This window comes from Simochromis diagramma, unplaced genomic scaffold (assembly GCF_900408965.1).
Source record: "Simochromis diagramma unplaced genomic scaffold, fSimDia1.1 OVJJ01000123.1, whole genome shotgun sequence".
Classification (NCBI taxonomy): domain Eukaryota; kingdom Metazoa; phylum Chordata; class Actinopteri; order Cichliformes; family Cichlidae; genus Simochromis; species Simochromis diagramma.
The window spans coordinates 2,545,150-2,558,557 of NW_024386778.1; the positions used below are offsets into that span (position 1 = coordinate 2,545,150).

The 13,408-nt window shown below is 44.7% G+C and overlaps 1 protein-coding gene and 1 long non-coding RNA gene across 8 annotated transcripts in view; one reads left to right on the forward strand and one right to left on the reverse strand.

Moving 5' to 3' along the window:
- The window catches only part of usp25 (ubiquitin specific peptidase 25), an 82,139-nt gene that overhangs the window by 11,295 nt on the left and 57,436 nt on the right, over window positions 1-13,408 (forward strand). The window contains exon 1 of one of the 7 annotated variants that reach the window (XM_040011711.1): window positions 9,461-9,603. The exons of the other annotated variants lie outside the window; for them this stretch is intronic. The gene's annotated coding sequence lies outside the window, so the exon portion shown is untranslated. Of the gene's footprint in view, window positions 1-9,460; window positions 9,604-13,408 lie in introns of those variants that run through there. 7 annotated transcript variants of the gene reach the window in all.
- LOC120721438 lies at window positions 8,956-9,971 on the reverse strand. Its single transcript, XR_005693165.1, has 2 exons — window positions 9,572-9,971; window positions 8,956-9,480 (listed from the first exon to the last, which is right to left on the reverse strand). It is a non-coding gene; the product is annotated as an uncharacterized LOC120721438 (long non-coding RNA).

Here is a 13,408-nt window from a genome sequence, read left to right on the forward strand (position 1 = left end):
AAAGCCACCCACCACTCCGGGAAAATTTTTTTTTAGGCTGTATGACAGGTCATCCTTTCATGGGTGTCAAATGACTGCAAAGTAGCTCGTGTGCGTCTGCGTTTAAATAAGGCAAAGGGTTCCTATTTAGTATTCTGAGTAAGAGGGGAGATAATGGCCACCTGGAAGAGGAGAGGTAGAAGTGGGAAGGGGGAATGGTAGAGGCCTGTAGATGTATTTAACCTCAGGAGCAGTTGTTGTTTCAAGGCGTGGGAGGGTTTTTTGCCAAACATGCAGCAGGCCAGCTGATAAGGGTCGGCTGTAATCCAAAGGCCGCCAGAATGTGGGGAAAGATCAGAGAGAAGTCTGAGCCTGTCTTTTTAACTTCTTTTATTCCTTTGTTTCCCTCTCTCTCTATCTCTCGCCCTCACCCTTTCACTGTCTCCCTCGATCATGCTCTGCAGAACTCCTCGCACGACGTTAGGGGAGGGGAGAGAAAGGAGAAGAAAAAAAGAAAGAAGAAAAGTGGGTCAGGGCGACCTATTTTTTTTCCCACAGTTCACGAAGGCAGAGGGTGGTGGTGTTATCGTCAGTTAGACGAGGAGCAGGGCCTGATGGGGAGGCAGGGCCTTGTCGCGAGACGCAGCCACTCAGAACTGGGTCAGCAGCAGAGGCTATGTCTTGTAAACGGCTTGTCATACCGGGGAGAAAAGCTGCAAATGAACCATAGATTATACGCCCCAAGCTGAGCGCTGAGGTCTCTCCTCACTCCCCAGACCCACACTTCAAAAAACACACACACACACACACTCGCGCATATAGTATAAGTCTTACAGTAGTGCACGAGTCTCTAAAGTACTGCCACCTCCTATAAGTTCCTCTCTTCCCCTCTCAGTCTCCAGTAATAGCGTTTGATTTCTGCAGTCAGACCTGTCAGGCTCAAAGCCCGAGCCACACATGCTTTTAAGCAAAGGCTCTTTTCTGGTTCTGTTTCTCTGACATACGGGCTGCTGTTTGCTAAATATAGCCTGCCTTCTCCAGGATTTTCTTGACTTTATTTGGGTCAGGTTATTTACTGTACCAAGTTCAACTGTGGTTTAGAGGAGCAGCGCACATGCTTGTTCAGCCGGACTGACATGGTTGTAAAGCATGGCTGCAATTTCCCCCAACTACAGGTTAATTTTTAAGACGCTTGAATTAGGGTTCGATCAATTTTGCTCGTGCTGATTCTTGGCAAAAGGACCCAGTGTGGCAGAGAAAGGGACTAGCCGCAGTAACCCTGTGTTTTTGATATCGATCCTACGCGTTGCTTGTTATTTCATAGCCTTTGTGTCTTCCCGCTGTGCCTCAGACAGACAAAGCGGGATAAACACTGGGCTTGAGCTCCTCCTCGCAAATAATTGCAGCGGTTGTCATACTGAGCTAAGACCTTTAGGACTGAAAATCGGGGTTTCATTTTGGCGTCGGGGCCTGCTTATGGAGCAATGCAATTTTCAGGCAGTAGAGCTCACTCATATTTCACTATGTGGAACAAATCTGCCTGTAATGAATCTCTCAGGACACTGTGGTGCCTCCACAAACGAGTCTGTTTTTTTGGCTCTTCTGGAGTTAGGGGGGAGGGAGGGGTGCAGGGGGAATCTATAGTGGGCCTTTTAATATTTCAGCACATCCATCTCCCTGATATGAAAAAAAAATCTGTTTTCTTTGCCTGTATCAGTCCTGGCTCATGTTAATCTTATTGGTTTCGCTCTCTGTAAAAACAGCCTTATTAGCAGAGGTGTCCCACTAACAAACATAACATAATATCCCGAGGTGGGGCTAAACATGGCGGGGGATTGGATTAGCAGGAAAGACTCCGTGTTAGTCCGCACATGCAGCTCCCCTCTGTGGCTTCCGAGCTCTTTCTGCCGCTGCCGGGAAGCAGACCTGCCTAATGTTATTCTTAGCCCCAGAACTTCGTGTCTCTGCGCGAAAGCCCCTAACAGTAATCGAGGAGAGCGCTCGTGGCTCATGTCGCTCAACAACAGCCTCTGAGGGCGTGTGTGCGTGGCCCCGTCTGTTTTTCTATGTGTGTGTTTGTGTGTGTGAAGGTGAGACACGCTGAGCAGTAAACCAGTCGGAACCAGTGCTCGGCCAATCTAGCCGGTGTTTCCTTTTTTTCTTTTTCTTTTTGGTGATAGGGAGCCACCGCATTGCCTTTAGCAGATGGTTTCCAGCAGGCCTGCATATGACATGTGATAATATTACAGTTTTGAAAGGTCAGGCATGAAGAGAACCAGTAGGAGGGCTAGAAGGAGGGCCTGTCCTCCGTGCACACACTGTTCTGCAGCGTATTAGTGTTACATTCAAGAGAAATGTCCTTTTATGAATTTCCAGCTCAGTATTGAACATACTGCCAGTAACGGGGCGATGCAAATATTTACAGTATCACTTGAACCTTGGTGGCCCGCGTGTCAGTCGCAGGGAGGGTGTCCCAGTGTTTACTGCTGATTTACAAAAAAATAAATAAATCTCCTTTGTGCTCTCGGGCAATAGCAAGATTTGGACAGCGCAGAGTCAGACTTTGGACTGTGGACTGTGGTGTTTACTTTAGAGAATCAGAGGTCCTCACTGGGACACAGCAGATCATCATCAACCTGTCAAAACACTGGTTCTGATTCACCGCCCCCTTTCTCGAGGCCGAGATCCTTGATTGGTCATTAAGCTGGCACTTGTTCCCGAAACAGAGGCTGGGATATTTGTTTTGAAGCTATGGGTCACCGTGTGTGCTAAAGGCTCAGAGCAGAGCCAGGAGGGAAATGGTCTGGGATTTCCATATGCGTAAACAACACCTCTGGAGTTGATGGCAGTCTCATCACACAGGTGTATTCCATAAAGCAACCCTTCACCCACACAGACACACACACACCCTTCTCCAAACCCCTTTCCTGAAATGGCACGGGGCTTGTGCATGGAGGAGGAGGAGGAGGTTTAAAAATAAATCTGCGCAGGGCCGGTCAGACATTTTGAAATTCTGTTTCTATCTCCGTCTGATAGAGAGGTTAAAGATACAGCATCCTGATAAATCTCTTCCCACCAGGGGGAACAGATAAGGAGTGGCGTAGATTGAATAAAAGAGCTGAGGAGAAAGGGGGAGGATAGGTGCAGGGGAGGGGGTTGGGGGGCAGGAGGAGGAGGAGGACTGAGATGTCTATCAGGCCGCATGAAGGGTTTTTTTCTCCCCCCGTTTTTTTTTTTTTTTTTTTTTTGTCTTGCAGATCCAGTTCAAGGGCGCCCGCAGGCGAGGCAGCTCTCGCTCTTGCCGTGCCAACGCTGCTGCTCAAGGTCATATGAGCCAGCCCTGTGACATTAAAGAGGAACAGGAAAGGGGGCTGGAAGGAGGGGGGGGGGGGCGGGTGCAAAAACCATCCTCCACAGACAAGCACACACAGTCGCATGTGACTTGAGTTGTAAGAGGGGTGAAAAAGTAGCCTTTATTAACTCTTTTCAGTCTTTCCTGTGACTTTCTGTGCTGGTGTCTGGGTCTACAGTGGATTTTGTGAGGGCAAGAGCTTTTTAAGGGCAGTAATGAGAGTGTCTTATTCTCTCTGCACAGAGCCAAGAGATGCTTGGCTAACTGCTTTGTAGTTGCCAGCCACACATACAGGCAGGGTTTGTGTGTGTGTGTGTGTGTGTGTGTGTGTGTGTGTGTGTGTGTGTGTGTGTGTGTGTGTGTGTGTGTGTGTGTGTGTGTGAAAGAGAGGAGGGGGAGAGAGAGGAGAAGATGGAAGAGAGAAGAGTCACTGTGATAAACCTCAGGGGAGGGAGGTAGAGAAGAGAAAGGGGGTCTCAAAGTTATTTAAAGGGACAGGGAACCAATGGCAAGTGCCCTTCAGTTCTGAGTTTGAGCTGAAAGGTAGTCCTAGCATTTGTGAATCTAACCTGCAAAGAGCGCACGCTGCCGTTGGGGCTAAGTACAGTGCACCGGCAGGTGGTTTCAGATGGGAAGTAGAGTTGCGGTGGCACATCCAGGAGTGTCATGCTTTTAACTGTTGCTCTTATTCCGTATTAAACTGTTTTCCAGCTGCAGCTAAGCATCTGCAATAATTACTCAGCAGTTTAATGTCAAAAAAACGACGCCATCCTTCAGAATCCGGCAGGTTCCTAAAGTGCACCTTTCAGCATCAGTGTTTGGAGTTTTGAGTGTCACGAGTTTGAAATATAGGTGCAGTCGGGTGAAGGGAAAATGTGACAACAGGCCGTGACGGTTTGGCTCTATGGTGTCAGAGACAGAGGTGTCAGAAAAATTAATGGTGGCTGATTCGGCTTCTTTCAATGGGAATGTTATCATAACACAAATGACATGAAACTGTTAGCGTGTGTGTGTGTGACTGTATAACGTGATACAGGAAAAGTGTAGCTCTCTCTTGTTTATGTTTAATGTGGTTGAGCCTGGAAGCTATATTACTCCTTAAATATTACCAGTAAATAGTGGTCTGCTGAAGACATGTAATCATCTACGTGTCCAGTGTCCATTATGCACTTGGATATGAAATTTTATTAAATTTAGAAATGACTTCTTCACATACTGTGGTGCAACAGTTCGTAGCTAATTCATGCTAACTGATGCTTCCAGCCAACATTTGCTCTTAAAAAATACCATCAGAAGTTGCATTTTTGGGCCTCTCGTGATTTAACATAATCTACCTTATGGCATTTATTTATTATCTGTTTGTTTTTTGCTTCACGTCCACATTACCATAGTCGAAAAATGCACAATATCGTCTCAATATCTCTTGATATTATTGCATGATATCGAAAATTAGCAATAATGCTGTCATTCCTCTATAACTCTGTGTTCTGTGTTACCTTTCATGGCAAATTAATTAAAGTCAAAATCCATGTACATGCAGGTGGAGGGGATCTTCACTGTAAAAACATACAAAAAGAGCAGCTACATTATCATATCTGCATTACTGCCACAATATCAGTCTTTGATTTTAAAATGACACAGTTACAGTTATCCTGACAGCTCTATCCTGGGCAGATCCTAGGTTTCTGTTTGCAATATTAAACTCGGTCATTAATAGTGTGTGTGTGTGTGTGGGGGGGGGGGGTATTGTAGTATCTACAGGCTCACCATCTCGTGTGCTGCTTGTTTACACTGTCATCATGTGTTCGCTGGTCAATCAGGTATCAGTTTGCGGCGCCAATTACGCTGCGTGAGAATATGGCCTTGTCCTACAACAGCACACAGCTGTACATATCAGGATTGCACTTAGGGCGGCAGGCTCGTGGTTGACTTAAGCCTGAGGATCTGGGTTCAAGTCCTTGTTTTTGGCACGATGCTACGCTGATTTGTCCTGGGGCCCTATTACGTAGCTGACCTCTGACCTCCATGTGACAGGAAAATGTGGGGAGGATTTCGCTCGTTAAAGACTCACATGATGAACAGAATCCATTTAGCATATTATTCTATGCAATTTAGCTTCGAGAGAGTATATTTTGCTCCTGAGCTAGCCCATCTATCGCCTCCTCATGTATCATTTTACACCAATATACAACTATTGGAAAAGAAGTACAAGGTGAATGTAATGGAGAATGGTTTTTGGACGGAGATAAGGCTATGTTTTCTGGAACAGAACTAATAGCCCCACTATCATCTAAATTTCCTTGTAGATGTAAAAGTACAGGCAGACATTGTATGAGTCCACAAAGTCAGTCTCCCGGGCCGCTAATGGAGCTGCTTCAGGCTATGCATCAATATGACATCACAGATTACAATCTTTAGACTTTGGGAGCACTTTAGGTACTTTCAGTGCTGGAAGAACGCAGGAAGAACTGGCCGACAAAACACTGAGTCATTATAATAACAATCACAGAGATGGGTGGAGCTGTGCAGTGATACAGCCTGACAGAAATTACTAAAGTATACCTACGAGGACTTGTAGTGAGTCTGCTGGGCTTCATAGAGATTTTGCAGTGACATTAATAGTAGACTTTTTAGTCTCATTTGGTACCACTGTGTTGTTTTTGGAATGATTCAGGCAAACAAATCTTTTTCATTATTACAAAATGCAGAATGTAAGGAGATCTGGAGTCGGTGTGTGTTACGTTGTAAAACTATTTCTGTCACACAAATATCTTTTGGGGTTGCGTCGGGAAAGGCATCCAGCGTAAAACTCACATCAAACATGTAGATCCTTTGTCACAAGGGAGCAGCGGAAAGTAACTTTTAATACCACATAGCAGATTTGTTTTGCTTCTTTAGAATGGTTACTTAATTGCTTCTGATTATTTAGAAGCAAAAGTCATGAAAAACATACAACTCCGAATCCTAATTTACGAGTAATCTGCAGCTAATGTAGCTTCTCCCGCAGCTACACAGTGTCCAGTTGTACTTAGCAGGGTTGGAATAGCTCTGAAACCACGATGCAAAACTCAATGATGTTGTAGTTGTAGCAATACTGTTTTCCCGCACTGTGATATCCATGTAGGGCTATTAATGTTAAAGCATGCTAGCCTTGATGTTTGAAGCGCTTCAGGCTGAACTTGTAATAACTCATGGACTCTAATCGTAATCAAGTGGCCTCTGGTAAAAAAAAGTCCATATCCCCCAGTTTGGTTCAAGTCAGTTTGGATAGGCCTTTTCCCTTAATAAATAAAATGTATCAATTAAAAACTAGAAAGTCGTTGGTTTTTTTCTGTTTTTACCAACTCGGCTTATCTTTGTTTAATATTAAGGTTAGCTTGATGATCTGAATCATTTAAGTGTGAGAAATATGCAAGAAAATAAGAAATCAGGAATACTTCACAGCATTGTATGACATCTAGCTTAAGTCCCCGTGACCTGTACTCTCTACTCAGACAGGATTTACTGGATAAGTGTCCCTCACACTTGTGACGCAATCCTTTCTAACCACTCAAAGCTGGATTTGAAGCTCTACTGAACCCTGCTGAACTTTGACATTTTAAGGTATTACTAAGGAAGACACAAGTACGGAAAGAGCCTCCTCTCACCAACTAAGAATCCCTCTGTGCCCTAGACCCGAGGCTCGATCACACCTGTTCATCACCCAGCTGGCATAGTACCATTTTGACTCTTTCTTTTGATTAAACGAAAAAGCATTTAGACTAAACAATCAATAGGTACAGGCTTGAGTCTGGAATCGCTCTGGCATAAATCTTCCTGCTGCCTGGCGTGGAGTCGTCTCTGTATCATTTTTGCTGATTAGTTTTCCCATTACTCAAAACAGACGCGTTTGCTGGTGATGAATGATCCAATTATGGGATATTTGTCACCCATTTGATATCTGCTGCTAGTCTGTGACTGTAAAGAATTTCAGTGTAACTCTACCTGCTCAAACCTGCAGTCCACTGTGGGGTTAGTGTCGACCGGCCTTTGGATTTTTTTTTTTTTTTTTTACAGCCATTAGGCAATGATTATCTCTTGGGGGGTTATTTTTTTTAATTTCCCAAGGAGCATCTAACCACTTCTCCCCGATCATCTCATTAATTTTGTGGTTACACATAAAAGCAGTACTCAAGAGCGTTTTCAGCACTTTTGTCATTTTAAGACTACTTGCCCTAAAATTTTCTAGCATCTCTTCTAAAGTCTGCACCCCCCCCCCATCGCCACTGACATACTTCAGACAGCAGTCCTATATGTCTAAACTGAAGTTGACCTCGTCCAACTGCTACACACACACACACACACACACACACACACACACACACACACACCCAAACAATACACAGACACTCACAGCTGAAAGGATTCATGTACACTCCCCCACCACACCCCTGTGTCTGTGGACAGTAGGCTGATTCTGCAGCCTCCCTCCCTCCCTCTCGGGCTCTCTCTCCTGCTCTGCTGTGTTGAGCTGTGTGTGTGTGTGTGACAGCTGCTTAATTGGGCATTCTCCCCTCGTCGGAGAGCCTCCTCTCTCTCTCTCTCTCTCTCCTCCAGCTTGGGCCGGGGCTGCTGACGAATGGCAGCGGATTACAGATGAGGACACGGTGACCCACCTGACCTTGCTGCACAGCCGCGGGGGTGGGGTAGTGGTGGTGATGGGGAAGGGAGGGAAGGGGAGAGGGGGGGAGCACTGAGAGCTGGCGATGGGGCTGACAGGGTACTGCAGAGAGGCAGAGGTGGTGGCAATGGGCATGGGTGCTGTAGTGGGGGAGGGGGAGGGTGGGGCGTACCCGTGCCAGGTCAGGGAGGATGAGGTCGCACGAAGGTGGGTGATATATCGGCACAAAGGGGCGGGGGTGGGTGCATTTGCCAGGTGGCCAGGAGGGCAGGCGGGAGATCAGGTGAATGACAGGAGTGTCACATGACACCCTCCCTCCTCCACCCGTGTCAGTATGTCAAGGGCACGAGCCCCTGCTGGCAACCGCCACTGCGACATTTTCCTAACACTTCTTCTCTTCTTTTTAAGTTCTTTTTTTTATGTGTTTTTATGCGTCTATCAGGCGAGCAGCTCCTATATGACTGCTGGCTTGCCTCCACGCACCCTCGGGCCGCGATGTGGTCGGTCAAAAGGAGGCGGCGGGTCCTTGAGTGTGGTGAATTTTAATTTCGGTGCGTGCTATAGATATTTTCATCTCCCCCACCCCCACCTTCCTGCTGTGCGTGTGAGACTGCCAAGGTGAGGTTGTGTCCTCTTGTTAAGAGCGATTAATGGCACTCGTTATGTACATAATGAAATCTCCCTGCTGATGCATAGGGTGGCGTTGTCTCCTCTTTTTCTGAAACACACACCCACCCACCCACAAACCTACATATATATATATACATAATATACTTCTGTGTGGGTGTGTGTGTGTAGCACAACACTGAGGATGCTTTGTTACAGCCTCCAGGCAACTCCAGCATGTGTTTGATATGGTGTAGAGACCGCTCCCCTCCCCTCTTGTTGTAAGCCATCTCCCCAAATGAAAAACGAACTGGAATTAAGGCCCTGTCAATTCGCAGTCGAGTTTGTTCCTCTTTCGCTTTAGATGCGCACAACACTGCGGCTCCCTGCGTGACATGTGTTCTGAGAGATAGAGATGGGTGGCTCGCCACTGAGTCCCGTTTTGACTGGCGGAGCAAATTAGATCTAATCTTCTTGTGTGTGTTCTTTTATAGCCCGAGAATGTTCACCTAACATCAGCTTTTAAGTTGACCTTGTTGTGTTGTTTGCTCGTCTGAGGCTCCTGTGTGCATGTGTGTTTCTAGGACAAGACACTGCTGCACTGCTGGCTTCTTTTTTTTTTCTTTAAATTTTTGATCTTGTGCAAGTGTACGTGCACGCACTAGCACCATTCAGTGCCTGAGTCAAGCTGTGCAAGCTCTTTTAATCCCACGCCCCGGTGCACGTAGTCTTGATTAGTGGCAGCAGTTATCTGTGCAGAAGACAGCCCGCCCTCCTTTAGCATTTGGTCAGGTCTGGGGCACCAGGGGGGTTGGGGGTGTCAAGTCATGAGAAAGGTGAACGAGAAAGGAGAAAGGCAGAGGGGGCAGCAGTGGAGGAATGGCTAGAATGAGGGAAGAGGGGAGGGAAGAAACCTGATTAGTATTCTAAAGGAGCACTCCTGCCAGTGGAGCAAATTGATTACTGCACTTTACCTGTATCAGCCTCCACAGCTAAGGATGACAAGGTACGGGAGCATGATGTGTGTCTGCATTCGCCCCACAGCCACGGCACAATAGTGGTGTTAAACCCACACTAGGCAAAATGCTTTTTTGCTACCCTCTTTTTTACTTTTTACCACCACTGGATCGTCTTTTCTCAGTCACATTCAATACAGGAAGCGATATGCCCGCTGCGGTTGGGTGCGAGCCTCGCCAGTCTCTCGGTCTGATTTAACAGTCAGTGATTGACTGAGGGAAGGGCATGCTTGTTTCCTGCAGGTCTTGGCCCTTTTAGGCTGCATCTAGGCTGATAATTAGCAGGTTTCTCTTAGTTACAGTAAAGGCAATTACAAAAAAAAAAGAGATTATTTTTCTTTCTACTGCACAATTTCCATCAACACAGTGTTAATGATGGGTATGGTTCTGCTTTAGAGCCCTGCTGGGTTTCATTCTGGCTACTCAATGGAGCGCTGATTACACCTGGGCTGCCAGGTGAAGGCAATTAATTGCAATTAACCTATGCTTAGACGGAAAAGCAGCAGCAGTTTGAGGAATGACGACCAGAAAGAAAGCTTGGAGGCTTTGTTCAGGCTGCGGGGAAATCAAATTTGTTTCTCCAATCACATCTGTAGAGACAGATCGTGCAGACTGCTATTTGCAAGTGATCAGATCAGATTTGTGTGTGGTCATCACTAGCCCATTGGGATAGGTTGCTGCGGTAACAGCCGAGGGGTCAGTAACTACGAAGCAAAGGTCGGCTGTACACAAACCCCAGCAGATATACTCCTGGTGCTCTAACAGCAGCCTGAGCTCTGCGTCTGTCACTCCTGGTATGATGTGTGTTGCAAATGAGAAAAGTATTTAGTACAAATTTGTGGCTTGACCCAGCAGCGTCTAAAAGGAACAAGATTTGTTGTATATTTTTCTTTTTTTTTTTTTAAATGTATTGTTGAAGTGCACAATGTCTTTTCAGTTAGTTTGCCTCCTTTTAGTCCAGTTTTCCATTTTTATTTCTAAAATGTTTTTTTTTTCACATTTAGTTGTAGTTAACTGTAATATTCTTGATCCACAGCCTTAGAAATGCAACTGGAGTTGCATTTCAAACCAAACTTTGAAACAGATTTGTGTTGGCGGCCCGATTAAAGCTGAATAGTTTGTCTAATTAAAGCAGATATGCAAAAGGATATATAGATATTCAGTGTTAGATATGTATAATTTCCCCCCCTTTAGCCCAGTGCATGCATTCCACTATGAAATTTAAATTCCAAGCCAATGACACCAATCTGTTCAGCCTGTCAGTGGCATTCACTGTGCTGTCAATACTGAGCAGGCATTGCAAGTATGTTTATATTCTCCATGTGTAATAGGCAGGGCCCAAATCATGAACTCTCCAATCACTGTGACCAATAAAAGTTGATTAAGTCAAATTGACCTGGTGCATGTATTTAAGAGGACCCAGTATAAAAGCAGGAAAGCACTGCCTTCATTCATTTGGGCAATATCGCTAAAATTAGAAATGTCCTGTCTAAAATTGTTGTTGCATTTATTACTTCTATTTTAATTCATTATTATGAGGTTGCTCTGAAAAGCCTTCAGTTGAACCTGAATTCTGCAGCGAGAGTTCTGGGACTACAAAGAATTGCTGTATTTCTCCCTTATTAGCTTAATTTCACTGGTTCCCTGTTGAATTCAGAATTGAATTCAAAAATCTTCTCACATACAAAATCTTGAATAATCGGGCCCTGACATATCTTGCAGACCTCATAGTACCGTATTATCCTAACAGAGCACTTTGCTTTCAAATTGCATGCTTACTTTTGGTTTCTAGCATTTTCAAAAGTAGAATGTGATGCAGACTCTTTCAGACACCTCTACTGTGGAACGAAGTCTGAGTTTGGTTTTGAGAGACAGACGCTCTCTCCACTTTTTTTGATGAAGCTTTTAGTCACTGCTGGATCGGGTGATCCTGGGCCATTAGTTATGCTGCAATAGGTCTGGGCTGCTGGGGGCTTCCCATGATGCACTGAGGGTTTTATCTTCACTCTCTCCTTTCACTCCCTGTTAGTTTTTCAACAGTACTGTATGTAGTCATTAGCAAATATTAAAATCTGGTTCTTTCTCCCATAGTATGTTTTGTTTTCTTCTGCCTCCCTCCCTTTACCCTCAAGCTTCATGGCAGATGGCCCCGCCCCTCCCTGAGCCTGGTTCTGCTTGAAGCTTCTTCCTGTTAAAAGGGAGTTTTTCCTTCCCACTGTTGCAAGGTGCTTGCTCATAGGTAATCATGTGACTGAGAGTCGTTAGCTTACAATATAAAGCACTTTGGGGCACATGTTGTTGTGCATTGGCACCATATAAATAAAATTTAATTGATTTAGGGAGTTCTATTAATAAAGTTGGTTATTTCACTATGGATAGTTTATTTTCCAAACACTCTAGTCAATAAACATGGCTTTTGTTAACTCTGTTGTGGGGTATTTATGTAAATATAAGTCTGGCAAATATTTTTTACTCAAACATTGGAAATTAGTTCCTAACTAGGGCAGCTCACAAGTCCTGGACAGGCAGAGGGCAGCTCGGGCAGGGCCTCGCTGCTTCTTTATTCTAGCACTCAAGTGACCCTGCTGTAGTTAGTAAGTAGTGCAGCCCACTGCTTAGACTCACCGGTGAGGGGAAGGCTTAAATATAAGGAGAAGGTCAAGCTAAATAAAGTTTGTTTTGCCCTTGTGTCTATAGGATATGGATTTATCTACAGCTCAGCAGAGATCATGAAGATCTTGGCACACATCTAGAAAAAGGTCTTATAGCAGGCAGTTTGTTGCACAGTTTAACACTAGCTTGCTGCTACATTTAATCCCTGTAAAAGACTGCATTTTATCTAATGTGTTTTTGTCATATGTATAATATTTTGTAGTAAAACCATATGGGCCTTTTCATTATTGATGAAATGCTAAGTGGGAAAGATTGTTAAAAATAAGAAATTTCCTTTGCTCCTTTTTTTGTCTGTCAACCCAAAACCCAAATAAAAAAAAATCTAATTTCTTTCCAAATTGTTAGTTAAGAAAAAAATCTTTAAAATAATTTCTCACTTAGTTAACCTGATGGTGCATGTATGAAGTTGGATTGATCATTTATCTGATTTGAACCAGACAAAGTTCAAGTGACTGTGCATAGTTAAGTCTCCTGTTTAAAGGTTTTAAAAGTGAGAGTGAGTCGCAGGTGTGCTGCACACCATCCATCTCCAGTAGTGCAAACACATTTTTCCTGCTGTGTGTTAAATATGAAAAATATCCCAGTAGGGCTGGGCCATATCATACTGTTCACAGTAATACCAGTATAATGTTGGGCAACGATAAGAAAATGAAACATGGCGATAGAATATGGGTAAAACATGCATGCGCAGTGCCTTTGTTTTCATACATACATGGCGGCGACGGAGAATGAGAAGGGGCGAAAGTGGATCGTTGAATGAAACAGATGAACCAGAACTGGTTTGTAAAAATGCTGCAACTTCAGTGGTGTGGAACTGGTTTAGCTTTCGTCCGTCAGATACACAACAAAGCACTATTTTTGGTAGAGCATGCTAGCGGGCCGTCGTTATTACCGTGTTGTTTGGAAAATATAAACATACTTGCAAACAGAGCCCCTTATAATCCCGTGTGCCTTATGTATGACTTCTGGTTGTGTTTACTGACCTCGAAACGATTTTATGTGCACGACACTTGAAAATCTGTCAAATGTTTCAGTACGACTTTGCTGAGCTACGAAGCCGCACCGCTTGATGGATTGTCGGAGCGTTACGGCTATCGTAGGCAGGAGCCTCGTGGAGTGATA